The 14,161-nt window shown below is 42.9% G+C and overlaps 1 protein-coding gene across 4 annotated transcripts in view; it reads left to right on the top strand.

The window, feature by feature from the left end:
• The window catches only part of LOC145510005 (uncharacterized), a 287,812-nt gene that overhangs the window by 15,397 nt on the left and 258,254 nt on the right, over nt 1-14,161 (top strand). For 2 of the 4 annotated variants that reach the window (XR_014056612.1, XM_081499935.1), the window contains exon 4: nt 12,187-12,311. The exons of 1 other annotated variant lie outside the window; for it this stretch is intronic. The gene's annotated coding sequence lies outside the window, so the exon portion shown is untranslated. Of the gene's footprint in view, nt 1-10,261; nt 10,551-12,186; nt 12,312-14,161 lie in introns of all 4 variants that reach the window. One more of the 4 variants, XM_081499944.1, reaches the window with a different exon arrangement.

The raw sequence follows: 14,161 nt of genomic DNA, 5'->3' as shown, positions 1-14,161 counted from the left end.
GTGATGTGAGCCTGGGTTTGAAATACACACGTGAGATGGGACTTGCCATCTTGTGCTCCTACTTTCACTATGGAAAGGACGCGCCTCAAGAAAGTGCTCTTCCAGTGAAGACGAGAGACGTGGGGGAGCTCAAAACCCAACCCACTGGTTGGAACCAAGCCCAGCCACACTCAGTCTTCATCACTAGCCAAATCCCTGTCAACTCATAGATGTGCGAGTAAAAAATAAGAGCTTTTTGCTGATTGCCGCCGAGATTTTTGTGGTTGGTTGTTATGAAGCACATCTCACAGATGTACTCAGCAGGGCTGCCCTGGGACACAGTGGGGAGGCACACTCTGCTCTTCACTGAGTTGGTGTAAGAAGTGGAGGTGGTTTTAGAACCCTGGAAAAGTCTAAGCTGTTGCTTTCTGTGGCAAGATGACCCACGCAGATGGCAGTGCTATTTTCTACACAGCATGGGTCTGGAAAGGAGAGCAGAGACACATTCTCCAGAACTTCCTGAGACAGAGGAAGAATTAAGAAGCAGTCCTGTAAAGGAGCAGGAGTACAGCATTTCAAAATGTTGCTTCACATGGGAGGTTGAAGTCCTTTGGGTGATCTGCATGTAGTTTGTGCCAAGACAAAAAAATAATGTGCCGAGAGGTTTTATGGTCATGACTTAGTTAAGAGTGAGCGGGAATCTGTATTGTCTTGACAGGTGTAGCTTCTAATTCAACGCTGATAGTTTCAAAGGTTTGCTTTGACAGATACTTGGTCTCAATCTTCAACACTTAACACAGTACTAAACAAATAGGAGATGCTCAATCAATTGATGTATAATTGATAGATTATCAGGAAACTTAGACCTAATCACAGCACTGCCATTAAGTAATTACATGACCCCAGACTAAAAGCTTAACCTTTCAGTTCCCTCATATGGAAATGAGTATGAAGCTATTTGATGTCCATAGTCTCCATGATGATAGTTGGGAGGATAAAATGACATGAAGATGGAAAGAGTCTACAGTGCTCCAGAAGTGATAGACTATTATTCTCCCATAGGCACCGCTGTATTGGGTGCTTGTAACTTGTCAAGCGAAAAGGAAGCTGAAGCAAGAATGCAGCCTTGAAGGGATCAGAAGGTGCTATTTCCCTCTGCTGTCTCTACAGGAAAATGAATAAAGAAAGTAACAATAATATTTCCCAGTCCTTTTACTACTGTAATTTGTGAGGCCAGCTCAGGTCTCTGGGTTGAAAAATCAAGCTTCTTATTGCACCTTAAATTGCATGGTGTGAGCCCTGATTTGACCTATACTTGTTTTGTAAAAACATTTCCTCAATCAGCTACATTGGAGGATTAAACTAGCAGCATCTCTGATCATAGGCCCTCTGACCTCTTTTTAAAGCTCCCTGGTGACATAGGTAGTCATGTATGGATATGAGAGTTGGACCATAAAGAAGGCTGAGCACCGAAGAATTGATGCTTTCAAATTGTTGTGCTGGAGAAGACTCTTGAGAGTCCCTTGGACAGCAAGGAGTTCAAACCCGCCAATCCTAAAGGAAATCAACACTGAATATTCATTGGAAAGACTGATGTGGAAGCTCTAATACTTAGGCCACCTGATGTGAAGAGCTGACTCGTTGGAAAAGACCCTGATGCTGGGAAAGATTGAGGGCAGGAGGAGAAGGTGGTGACAGAGTTGGTTGGATAGCATCATAGACGTGATGGGCATGAGTTTGAGCAAACTCCAGGAGATAGTGAAGGACAGGGAAGCCTGGTGTGCTGCAGTCCATGGGGTTGCAAAGGGTGGGACATGACTGAGCAACTGAACAACAACAACAAGTGACATAGGTATGGTTTGAACTGTGTCTCTCCAAATTCATATGGTAAAGTCCTAATCCCCAGTAGCTCTTGAAGTGACCATGTTTTGATATAGGGTCTTTACAGAGATAAATTGCAAATAACCAAAATAGCCTTCTGTGACCACCTTACTTAAAATAGAAGCACCCTCACCACACATGTATTTCCTGTTTCCCTTTCCTGCTTTACTCTTAACACCTGTATCTGCATGCTTTAGCTTGTTGACTATATGTTGCCTAAATCCCTGTACTGGACTGCAGACACCATGAGGGCAGGAATTGGGTCAGGTATGCTTTATTTTGTTCACCTAGAACAGTGCCTGGCACAGAGTAGCCATTCAGTGATGTGTTGGTTAAGTAAACAGATCGGTGTTTGACATTACGGTGCACTGATAAGGTACAGTGGTGTTGTATCATCAGAAATTGTACCATAATGTTCAACCCTGATTCATTCTTAGTGATATGGGAGTGATAAAAATGACAAGTAAAAAATCAGTTTTCCAAGGTATGTATAGTAGAAGATCCTAATTATATAAATACATGTTTCCAGGAAGAAATAAACCAAGATATAAATAGTTATCTCTGGTGTGACTTCCCTGGTGGCTCAGGCGGTAAAGAGTCGGCCTGCAATGCAGCAGACCTGGGTTCGATCCCTGAGTTGGAAAGATCCCCTGGAGAAGAAAATGGCAACCCATTCCAGTATTCTTGCCTGGAGAATCCCTTGGACAGAGAAGCCTGGGTGGGATGCAGCCCATGGAGTTGCAAAGAGTCAGACACGACTGAGAAAATAAGCACAGCACAAAGATAAACAAGTTAAAATGAAGTCACTGCTGTGAACCCTAGTTTAGTATGACTGGTATCTCCATAGAAAAAGAAAATATGGAATCAGACATTCACACAGGGAGAACTCCATGTGAAGATGAAGGCAGAGGCCAGGGCAATTCTTTTAAAAGTCAGGGAACATCAAAAATTACCAGTGGTCTACCAGAAGCTAGGAAAGAGGCATGGAACAGATTCTTACAGCCTTCAGAAGGAGTCACCCTTGCCAACACCTTGATTCAGACTTGTAGCCTCCAGAACTGTAAGACAATGAATTTCTGTGGTTCAAGTCACCCAGTTTGTGGTATTTTTTTAGAGTAGCCTTACCAAACCAATACCCATAGAATTTCTGTTTGTGAAAAAGCTGGTTCTTTGTATTGATAGCAAAGATGTCTACAGTGCTTACGATTTACCTGGCAAGGTTCTGAGTACTTATAACTTATGTATTCCTCATCAGAATTCTCTGAGATGGGGACTCCTAGTATCCTCATTTTGCTGATGAGGAAACTGAGGAAACCAGGTGTTTTTGCAACCTGCTCAGGGTTAGAGTCAGTATGCGGCAGAACCAGGGATGAACCCAGGCTGACTGGCTCCAGAGCTTGTCCTTTTGCTTTCCAGGAATGTGAGATAGGACATTTAATGGTGTCCACTTGTTCGTGCAGAGATCCCAAATCTGCTGCCTTGGTCTTTGCTCTCTAGAGTAATGGAACAACTTTATTTCTAACTCTAAATGATGCTTTTTCTGCTACATTTATGATATAGTTTCCCAAACTTTCCCTCTTGACTTCTCCTCTGAATATCCCCTACTTTGTCAACATTGTCATTCATTTAGCTCAGTTATCCAGGATCCAAAATGTGGTCTGATCCAGTTGGAAAATGGTAGTTATCACTTGCCATGATCTAAATATTATATTGATTTTTTAGTAGTTGCATTACCCTACTGATCACATATTAAATCATGGTCAACTGACAGATCTGGTCAAAACTCATAGCTCTTAAGCTGGTATTATCCTGTCTGTACAGTTGATTCTTTCAACCAAAGTAGTGGACTTTGCATTTGTCCCTGATCTTTTTTTCCCCAACATTTACACTGTCAAAATTATTTGAATCTTGAGTCTATAATTCATGGCCACTTATAATTTTATAGTAGATTTCTTTGTTGGAATATGTTATGAGCAGCTAGTCTTCTGGAACATTCTATTCTTTCTACCTAATTCAAGATGACATAGCCAAGCAGTTACTTTGGTCTTAATGAAATGACAATTTCAGGCAAATGTGTGTGTGTATGTGTGTGTGTGTGTGTGTGTGTATTTATGTTGGTATTTACTGTATTACAGTTTTAAAAAATTCGGTTTGCTCATAATTTTCTTTGATTTTTTTAAGCTACCTAATGTTTCCTACCTTTTTTTCTCTAGCTTTAAGATAGAAATATTGAAGCATGTTTAGATGAAGAGGCCATGCCTCGTTCTAGGCTTGATCTCCCAAAGATGAGCACTATTCTGTGACCTTCCTATGGTCATGCAGCAAGTCAGGAAATCCAGTCTGCTCATCGTTGGGGAGTTCTTGGAAGATCCTCTTTTATAAGAAACATTATTTTCCACCCCGAGAGAGAAAGGAGGGCTAAGCAAGTATTCTTAGCAGTTCACCAAGCACTCTGAAATTATCTTCACATTTTCAGCTTCAAGCCCGTATCTAAAAGACATACTGATTCCCAAAGCCATACCAGCCACCTTCTTTTCCATGGTAGGTGACTTTTGTCTTCTTTGGGCTTTTCTTCTGCTACCTTGCTACGTCTATCCATTCCGCTGCTTGCTATCCTAAACCAGTAGCTGCTATTTCTGTTCTGCTGGTATGGGGAATGTCTTTGTTTCTACTGATTTTATGGCTCTTATACTAGGCTCTGATAAAGTTTCATCAGTGTATTTAAGTTTCTTTGCAGCCCTCTCTCTTAAGGAATGCAGAATCTGTTTTTCTAAGGCTAGGTGGAAGCACGTGGGTTTTTAATTAGAAATACCCCTTCTTACTGACAGTGGACCACTGTTCCACATAAATTCCAGACACACCATCAGAGATCAACTTCTTACCACTTCTGGTAAGGTAAGCTCATTGGGTTCTAAGGTGAACATTGTCAACTGTTTACTAACATCCATTCTCTTTCTTCTTTCCTAACAAAATCCTTATTTTCTTCTTGGTATTCGACCTCTGTACCCAACTCAGCCTTGTAACTCAAGGGAGGTTTGTTCAGTCTTTCATTTCAGGGATGGGTCTTGATTGGTCTAAGCCAGTCCTTACTACCCCATCTCCTTTGCTGGTCATCACCCCTGGAGCCAGGGATAGGACAGTACATACCTGATGGTTCCCTGGCAAACTACTGGTCCATTGGGTAACCCTGGGGCTCACATTGACCAAGTAAGACTGAAGGGAAGAATTTTTAGTTCACAGTCCAGGAAGAGTTTTTGTCTTTTGCTCACTGAACATGAATAAGGAAAAATGTAACCCTCTATGCTGCTGAGAGCTAACTTGTAATCATGAAGGAAGTCAGCTTGAAGACAAAGCCAACAAGTGCCAGAAGAACAGACTAAGGGAACTTCAGAGGTTCAGAGTCTGGGCCATGAGGTCCCTGCCTTCCTGATATGTGGGGTAATACCTTCTTTCATTGTTTATACCCGTTCTAGTCAAACATGTTCAAATTAATGCAGCATCTTAAGGAAATGAGAGTTTTATGTTCTTGCAGGTTTGGTAGAATTCCTGAGGTGGGCTTGCCTCCAGGGGAAACCCAGCTTTTAAATAGTAAACTGTCAGTTTTGTTTGTATAGTGCAATTGAAATATTTGTTTCTTATGGATTAGCTTTTTTAACATGACAGAGATGCTCACTGGACCCTCAATAAATCATCTCCATTGATCCAGTGCCTTATCCCAATTATTCTAAGCTTCCCAGGTGGCGCTAGTGGTAAAGAACCTGCCTACCAATGCAGGAGACATAAAAGACACAGGTTCGATCCCTGGGTCAGGAAGATCCCCTGGAGGAGGGCATGACAACCCACTCCAGTATTCTTGCCTAGAGAATCCCATGGATAGAAGAGCCTGGTGGGCTACAGTCCATAGGTTCACAAAGAGTTGGACACGACTGAAGCAACTTAGTGTGTAGCATGCACAGGGTGGTGATGGTCATGTCTGATCATGCCTTTTAAATGAAACATAAGTATAAGAACCTTAAAAACCTTTAAAAATCTGATGTTGATTTTATAAAGCTGTATAAATTATGTTGAAGAAGGGAGACATTTAGTTCATGCATGACTTAAAAAAAAGAAAAAGTTCATTGTGACCGTCCATTCCAAGATGCCTTCTCTTAAGAAAGGTAGTTGGTGTCTTCCTAACAAAAACGTAAATACTCTTTCCAGTGTGTCATATCTCCCGTAGTTTGGAGAACTTGGAGAAAGAAGGGTTTTATGTGGTAACATGATTATTTCCAGCATTGCTAATCAAATAGCTTATAAGGAAGTGAATTATATACGGTCCAAGTTGGTTTGAGGCAGAATAAATTCATTCGTGTCTTCATGCTAGGTATGATGGGTTTTTAAGTTTTAGACATTCAGTCTCTTTTCTTTTGTGACAGCCTCACTTTAATGTCTCAGGTTTCCTGAATACCAAACTCTCTTTGGCTGATGTAAATTTTATTAGTGTTTCTGACCTAAAGTTGGGATAATTTGCTTTTTTAGAGCAAAGATATACCTAGTTTCATTTCAAGTAACCAATAACCTGTAGTTTTTCTTTTAGTTGAACTTAAATATTTGTGTAGTGTGTACGTGTGTGTGTGTGTGTGTGCATGCGTGTGTGTGCTTTTGTATGTCTCCTTATGGACACACATGCCTGAGCTTTTTATAAACCGGTAGCAAACAACTTAAGAGATGTGGTCATATAGAATGGACTGAGCATCCTTTTCTTGAGTGAGAGATAATAAATCATTCTTCTCAGGTGGAATCTTTTATTTATGCTTTGGGATTCCATTTTATCGAGAAAGCTTTGGTTTTCCTTTTTGGCTTTGTCTAAGCTCTACTTTAGTAAGTAATTCCAATCAAGCTGACATTTATTAGTGAGGACATGGTCCACTCCAATCTCATACTCACAGTCCAGCTGTTGCCATAACAACTTTGCTCTGGACTTCCCTATTTGTAAGTATGTGTGTATAATGGCAGTGCTGTGTGGTTGCAGATTTGCTGTTTGTTAGTAGAATAAAATCACTATTTACTCCTATGCCTTAAGAATCAGTTAGCAAGGGTTTTTGTCATTAAAAGAGTTTTAGCTTAAAACCTGAGCAATTAAATAGTATTACCATAAACAGGAATACAAGATTTTACTTATGGGTTGTACACTGAGAATATTTCTGTTTTCTGAGACATTTCACACTCATTGTTTTATCCTCACAATAATCATGGGGGTCTGAAAGGTACATGCGTACATGCCATCATCACTGTTTTACAGTTGAAGAAAATCAAATCAGAGCAAAGTGATTTTTCCCAAGGCCACTCAGTTAAAAACTGGCCAGTCCTGAGATTCAAACTCAGAGCTTCTAAATTCCACCACATGGTTTTGCCACATGAAGAAACAAAAGGTTGAAACAGTACTCTGAGGTCATTCCAAATTATTGTCTGTGTTCTTTGTGTGTGTGTGTGTGTGTGTCTGTGTCTGTGTCTGTGTGTGTATGTGTGCGCCATCTCAGAAGGTAAGAGCTGCCTGTGTTGTTCTTGACATTAATTTTCTGAGATATCCCAAGGAGATTTTAAATAGCTTCCTTAGTTGGAAAATAGAGCTGTTTATTTGGGTACTCTGGCTGGTGTGCCAGTTAAATCATTTCTGTGTTGTTAAGTACTTCTTAGAGGTGGTTCTAGAAAGATAGAGCTTCACATTCCTTTCTTTCTTAGAGATCCAGAAATTCAGATTCCCTGAGGATGGAACCTCTTTAGCTTCAGGGTTTTTTAATAATCAAACTCATTTATTTTAATGGCAACCCACTTCAGTATTCTTGCCTGGAAAATTCTGTGGACTGAGGAGCCTGGTTTGCTACAGTACATGGAGTCACAAAGAACTGGACACATCTGAACGACTAACACTTTCACACTTTATTTATTTATTTTTAATTGAAGGATAATTGCTTTACAATATTGTGTTGATTTCAGGTTTTGAAAGGATTTGAGTTGTTAGCTCCCCCATGGAAGAGTTTAAAATTTTTAGTGCTCTTTCTACATGTAAGAGATAGTATTTTGTCCTGATTGTCACATCTCCTGGAGTTCTCTCAGTGATTTCAAAAACTCTTTCAGTGAATTTTTTGAGTGTCTGTGTATGCTGGCAGTGCTCAGCACCTCCCTTTAGTGATCTCAGTTTTCTGGTTTACAGAGACTGTATTCTGAAGCAAACAGTTGATTTTGCTGAAACTAGTGATAAACTGAAGAGACCGAAACATTGTTTTTCTCTCCAATTACTCTGCTCTTACAGACTATTCCATTGAGTTAATGTTGGACACAGGTGGTTCCTTTTAAACCTGAATCAGCATGTTCTAGAAGTTGTGCTATTAACATCTGCAATCTGTATAACAGGATGCTTAAAGTAAAGGCTGTTTCTTTAAAATGGGGAAGGAATATTTTTGGAGGCTGGGCACCATTTTTTCTTAACTCTGATGAGCATCAAAAGGAGACTGGGAATGAGCCCACCAAGCTGGAAGGCAGCCTGTCGGCGCAAGGCAGAGGAAGGAAGGACATAGCTTATGTGCTTCTTTGTCCTCTTGATCTACACTCCTTCCCAAAGTGATTTCGTCCTATCCCAATGGCTTGCTGCATTTTTCAGAGCTTATTCAAAAAGATAGAAGCCACTCTAGGGAATTCCCTGGATGCTCAGTGGTTACGATTCTCTACTTCCAATGCAGCAGGGCTTGGGTTGGAGTCTAAGTTGGGGAGCTAAGATCCTGTATGCCTTGCAGAGTGGTCAAAAAAAAAAAAAAAAATCCAGTCTAAGTATTATAAGCAGTAATGACTTCAATTCAGAGAATTAGAGGCAAGCAAAACTGTTGGAAGGGCTGTGGAGCTAAGGTCAGGGAAACTCCCAGTGCTGATCTCAGCTGCTGGCAGCTGATCTCAGCTGGAGTGGGTCACTCTGGAAAGTTTCCCCAGAAGTCACTGTGAACTTCAAGTCTCCAGGAGCAGGTGATTCTCCAGAGCTCACCTGGAAATCTCCATATCTGCTGACGTGTCTGTCTGGAAATCTTTCTGGAAAACTCTGACTCCCAAACTTTGTGTAAGGGCCTCTCAGAGGAGACCCTAAGCCACAACCACAGAGGGGAAGACTTCTAAGAAACATGTGTCCAGGCTCTCCCCCGCCCGGTGATGCAGCGGAGACTGTAGCAGGAGGTGGTGCCGATGCTGAGTTATCAGCTGACAACCAAGGACATTGCCTATATCCATTTTAAAGACCATTTTTTTTCAGTCCTACCATGTGAAAAACAGTTACTATATGAGAATGTGCAAGTCTGAGGCTCCATGATGGTCACAAATATGAATGAATTTGGTAGCCTTTATCCTCTTAAAAATTGTTCTTTTAGCAAAAAAGTAGGGAAGTAAAAAAGAAGAAAGAAGAAAACCAGTGATAGCCTCACTTTGACCTTTGTCTCTGTCCCCAAAGCAAACAACTTCACTAACCAGTGACAGAAATTTTAAAAACTTTCATATGAATCATTACAGTTGGGGCTTTCCTGGTGGCTCAGTTGGTAAAGAATCTGCCTGCCAGTGCAGCAGACTTAGGTTAGATGCCTGGGTTGGGAAGATTCCCTGGAGAAGGAAATAGCGACCCACTCCAGTATCCTTGCCTGGAGAATCCCATGGACAGAGGAGCCTGGTGGGCTACAGTCCATGGGCTCACAAAAGAGTTGGGCATGGCTCAGCAGCTAAACTACCACCACCTCCCTGAATCTTTACTAAATCTGAATGAATTTCAAATATTGGCTAAGAGTTTATCTATCTACCATAAAGAGAAACTCCTAAATCAACAGTTCTCAAATGTCTGATACAGTGAAGTACTTATGGAGTATTAACACAATGAAGAAAAACACCTTTCCTTTTACAAGTAAAAGAGGATGATCAGGAAAATAGAAATAATTCTTGTAAAGCAGAAAATCTCCTAGCTCTTCCCCTCCAGCTATTTGGTTTTTTTTTTAATCTCTGTTTCATCACATGCTTTTTCTCTAATTCCTCTTTCTCTCCTCACACCAGTTGTACCATTAGCTCTTCCCTATCTTTGTTTTTCCAAGGAGACTTGGTCATGGCCAGGGATGGTCATCCCCCACCTCAGGAACACTGACTGTGCTAATATAAATCATTTGTGGAGAACATACGATAGCCGACAGCCCAGGCCAGCAGGTCTTGGAATGTGTTCTCCTGCCAAAGCCCCTCCTCCCTCCCACAGACGTTTTCATCACTGGATTTCAAAGACAGATAATGCATGAGAAGAAGTAACAGCCGTTTTTCTTTCCCCAGCATACCTTCCTCCCACCAAAACTCACCCTGATATCCAATGGGAAAGAAATGAGACAATTAGATTTTTTTTTTTCCTTAGAAAATTTGCAAGATGAAGCCCCAGAGACAGAGCATGCCAGATGTTGTGGAGAGCATGGCCGCTGGGTCCCTTCGGCCACACATGCTGAAGTCATGAAGTCAGGAAACCTGACTCAGGAGTCGCCATTCCAGTGTGGGGGCTGACAAAGCACCGCATGGTCTAGGACGGCTGGAAATCGAGCCCATCCCCTGAGCCCAGTCTTCTTCTGAGTGCGTTCTTGGGCCGGGGTCAGTGGGAGGGAGCCTGGAGACTGCGGATTACTTCAGCACTTTCTGGAAAACCCTGAAAGGTCAGGATAAACTGGGGGCTTGGTGTCCCTGCAGTTGCAAGGGGAGTCCCATCCACACTGTTGATGGATGCTGAGTGCCTGGAGTCTAATCCTGGGTCCCGGTACAGGGTCTTGGATGCATACTCCCACAACAAATGAGATGAGATGAGATGTCCAATAGGTTTAAATGAAAGAAAGTAAGAAAGCACATGCTTCCATGTTTTTCTATTCTAGGTTTGCCTTTATTAAAATTACAGTATGAGACGGTCCTACAAAAAATGAACACAAACATAAGAGTGAACCAAGTCTTAAAATACAGGCTCTAGGCTCAACCTGCTCCTCCTTGAGCCCAGATACAATCAACTTCCACTCTGCCATATGCTATTGTTCCAGGTCGAGGTGGCATATTTATAGCAGACTTCTATGGATTCAGAAGGCTTCAGTCCTAAGCTCATTTGCTCCAGACTTGACACAGCCTGGCAAAGCAAATAAGATCCTCCTTTTTGGCCCTGCTGATCAGCTCTGGGAACAGCCCCAACTGCCTCTGATTCCCTGGAGACCAGAGCATCCTCCTGGGCTCACACATAGAAACGTTCCCCAGATATGGAGTTGTACAATCAACATGAACCCATGCTCTGGTTCTTAAATTAGTTCAGAACATTCACCAGGGAGACTTGTTATAGATATGGATTCCAGGCTGCCAGCCCTAAAGATTTGAGTGGACTGCTACAGACCAGGGCATCTTTCCTAAGTTCCCAGGTGGGTCTGATGGACTTGCTGAGCATCGGCGACCTGTCTGGGACAGCTGCATTAGAAACTTCTTTTTACAGCGATGCCTCTGAGTGCCTCCTTAGTCCCCCCACCCTCCCCCAACCAGACAGGTGCAGACATTTGCTGTTTGCTGTACATCAGAGCATTTTACAACTAGCTTTCTGCAGAACAATAAAAAACAAAAGAGTTCAACTTAAACATAGCCAAATGACTTTTCACAGAGCAGTAAAGTGATTTCCTCCCCGGCTCTGCTGTGAAGCAGATCTGAGCAGCTCTGTCCACGCTGGATGTTTTTGCAAGTTGACCCTGGGCCCACTTCAGAATCGCCCTGCGAGGGACCTGGACTGCGGGGTCCAAGGTCCATCACTGTAGTTAATTTCAGGCCTGCATCCCCAGGGGTGGGTGGGAGTTGGCTGACGCCTCAGACCAGCTGGGTAGAAGAACCCCATGCCCACGCTGCCTGGTGGCCTTCGGAGCGCTGCAAGGTGGGTGGTCTGCGAGCTGGCAGAGCTCAAGGCTGCAGGAGTTCACAGCCCCCTCTGGGGGACATGACGAATGGCCGCGCTGACAAATCCTGGTCTGCTTTCCATCTCGGAGCCGTGCACGGTTTCGCTTTCAAAGCAGGAAAACAAACCACGGGAACCAGACACAACACTCACAGGCCACAAATGATACAGCCATTTTCTCCTCTCAAGTCAGGGACCTGCAAAGGTGAAAGAAAAACTGCTCTGTTAGAATTCCTTGATGAAGAGTGGATACAGAAAACTCCCCCAGGGCTTGGCCTGAAACTCCCCCCCTGCACCCTCCCCCTTCACCCCTCCTTCTGACCAGCTTGAAATTCAGTCCTCTCTGGTGCTCAGACCCATCTGATACTGGTCTTTTCCAGGGCTTCCCAGTTTGCTCCAGCCCTGATGATCCCCAGGCTGCTGAGGAAGGGCCACACAGTACACCAGCCAGTCCATATGCTCCTAGAGTGCCACTAAAACCTCTTCTGAAGAAAAGACTCTGCAGGTAAAGAACACTCACAATATTCTAATCTACTTTGACCTCACTTCCATTTTAATGATGAGTCCAGTGAAGAAAGGAGGAGAAAAGAACAATGTCACGTGAAGTGGGTTGATTTCTGTGACCCCCTTCTCTCTGATGTTGACTTGTCCCCATTTCCCTCTTTCACCCTCAGTTCCTTCCTTTAGGGTGTGCATGGTAATTTAAGGTTGAATTACCAAGGACCAGAAAGAACTAGTAAAGAACTAGTAAAGAACTTTGTCTCTGTAGATGGTGAATGAAAACCATGTTAGCTAGCCAATGTAATAAATGATTCCCCTGCCTCAGCCTCTCCCAGTTGGCAGAGGGATCTCTGGGATGCCTGGGTCCTGTCTGCCACACGAGATCATGTCATGAAGCCTGTCTTCTCTGTATTCTCACAGCAACATAGGAAATGTGGCAGACAACTTGGGGCAGTCCCCTCCCCTGGCTGGATGTATATAAAGTGGCTTTGTTCCCCTAGCCATAGCTAGCTAAGCCAATCTGGACCAATGAATTCCTTCTCTTCATTGTGTCGTGGTTAATAGCAGGGATATGCTCATGCAAGAGGTGCTATAAGAAGTAGGGCCATAAGTATTATGGGTAGACAGGACACTATAAGCAAAGTAGGGAGGATCAAATGAATCAAGAGTTCAGAGTAGGCTATAGGGAGCACTGAGAAAGAAGGGTAAAGCCCCTGTTATATCAGGTTAAAGTACTTGGAATACTCTCTTAGGCAATTGGCAGACATTAGAAGGTACATTAAATAAGGAAGTGAAATGATCAAATCTAAGTATAACAAAGTTAACTGTAGTGGCTCAGTGGAACATGGGTAGGGAGTGAAGAGGTGGTTAGGAAAATCTATCTTAAATGGTTTATTTGTTCAGTTGTTCAAGAAAAAAGCCTATAGTGCTCATTGGGTGTCAAACGAGAGTAGATAAGAGCTTTAACTGTGGTGATTCCTGTGAAAAAGAAGGAGAAAGGGAATCACAACCCCGGTCCAACAAGGCTTGACAACTGATTTGCCGTGGATATGAGGGAGGAGCGGGACTCAAGGGTAACCGAGACCACAAAGGGACTGTGCATGTGTGTGTGCTAAGTTGCTTCAGTCATGTCCGACTCTTTGTGACCCTATGGACTATAGCCCATCAGGCTCCCCTGTCCATAGAACTGTCCAGGCAAGAATACTGGAGTGGGTTGCCGTGCCCTCATCCAGGCGATCTTCCCAACTCAGGGATTGAACCCACATCTCTTATGTCTCCTGCATTGGCAGGTGGGTCCTTTACCATAGTGGGAAGCCCACAGAGGGACTGACAGGCCACTATTCTGAAAGAGACATGGAGGAGGAGGAGCTCTTTGGGATGGAGTAGGGGAAGTAATCAGGATATATATCAAAATGTGTTTCCTCCCTGACTGATGAGGCTATCCTCACATTAGAGAACTATCCAGAGGTTTGGAATCAATCTATGCCACCTGCAAAACTAATGGGAAAACAAAAGAGTATATTTCATGATGATATGAAACAATCAGAATGTGCTAACAGGGAGGTCACGAAGGAAATGAATTATTAGGAAAGAGTGTGACCCCAATACTAATATGAAAGCCCTTTTCAGGAGCAGTGGGCCTCTTAGAGATTTGTAGCAGAGCTAGGACACAGTCACCTTCAGTGAGTGTGGGCTTCTTTGGAGAACTGAGAAAAACATTTGGGCCCATGGCTGGACTTCTTTGGAGAAAGGATCTCAGGGAATGAGTAGAGCAGAAAATTTTATTTTCTGCCACTTTTCTGTCCTTCCTACTCCCAGTGTTCTAGAACATTCCTCAGATGTGGTCTCCCACCA

This window comes from Giraffa tippelskirchi, chromosome 1 (assembly GCF_054371585.1).
Source record: "Giraffa tippelskirchi isolate mGirTip1 chromosome 1, T2T-mGirTip1v1.2.pri, whole genome shotgun sequence".
NCBI lineage: Eukaryota > Metazoa > Chordata > Mammalia > Artiodactyla > Giraffidae > Giraffa > Giraffa tippelskirchi.
This window is presented reverse-complemented; position numbering and strand designations above follow the sequence as displayed.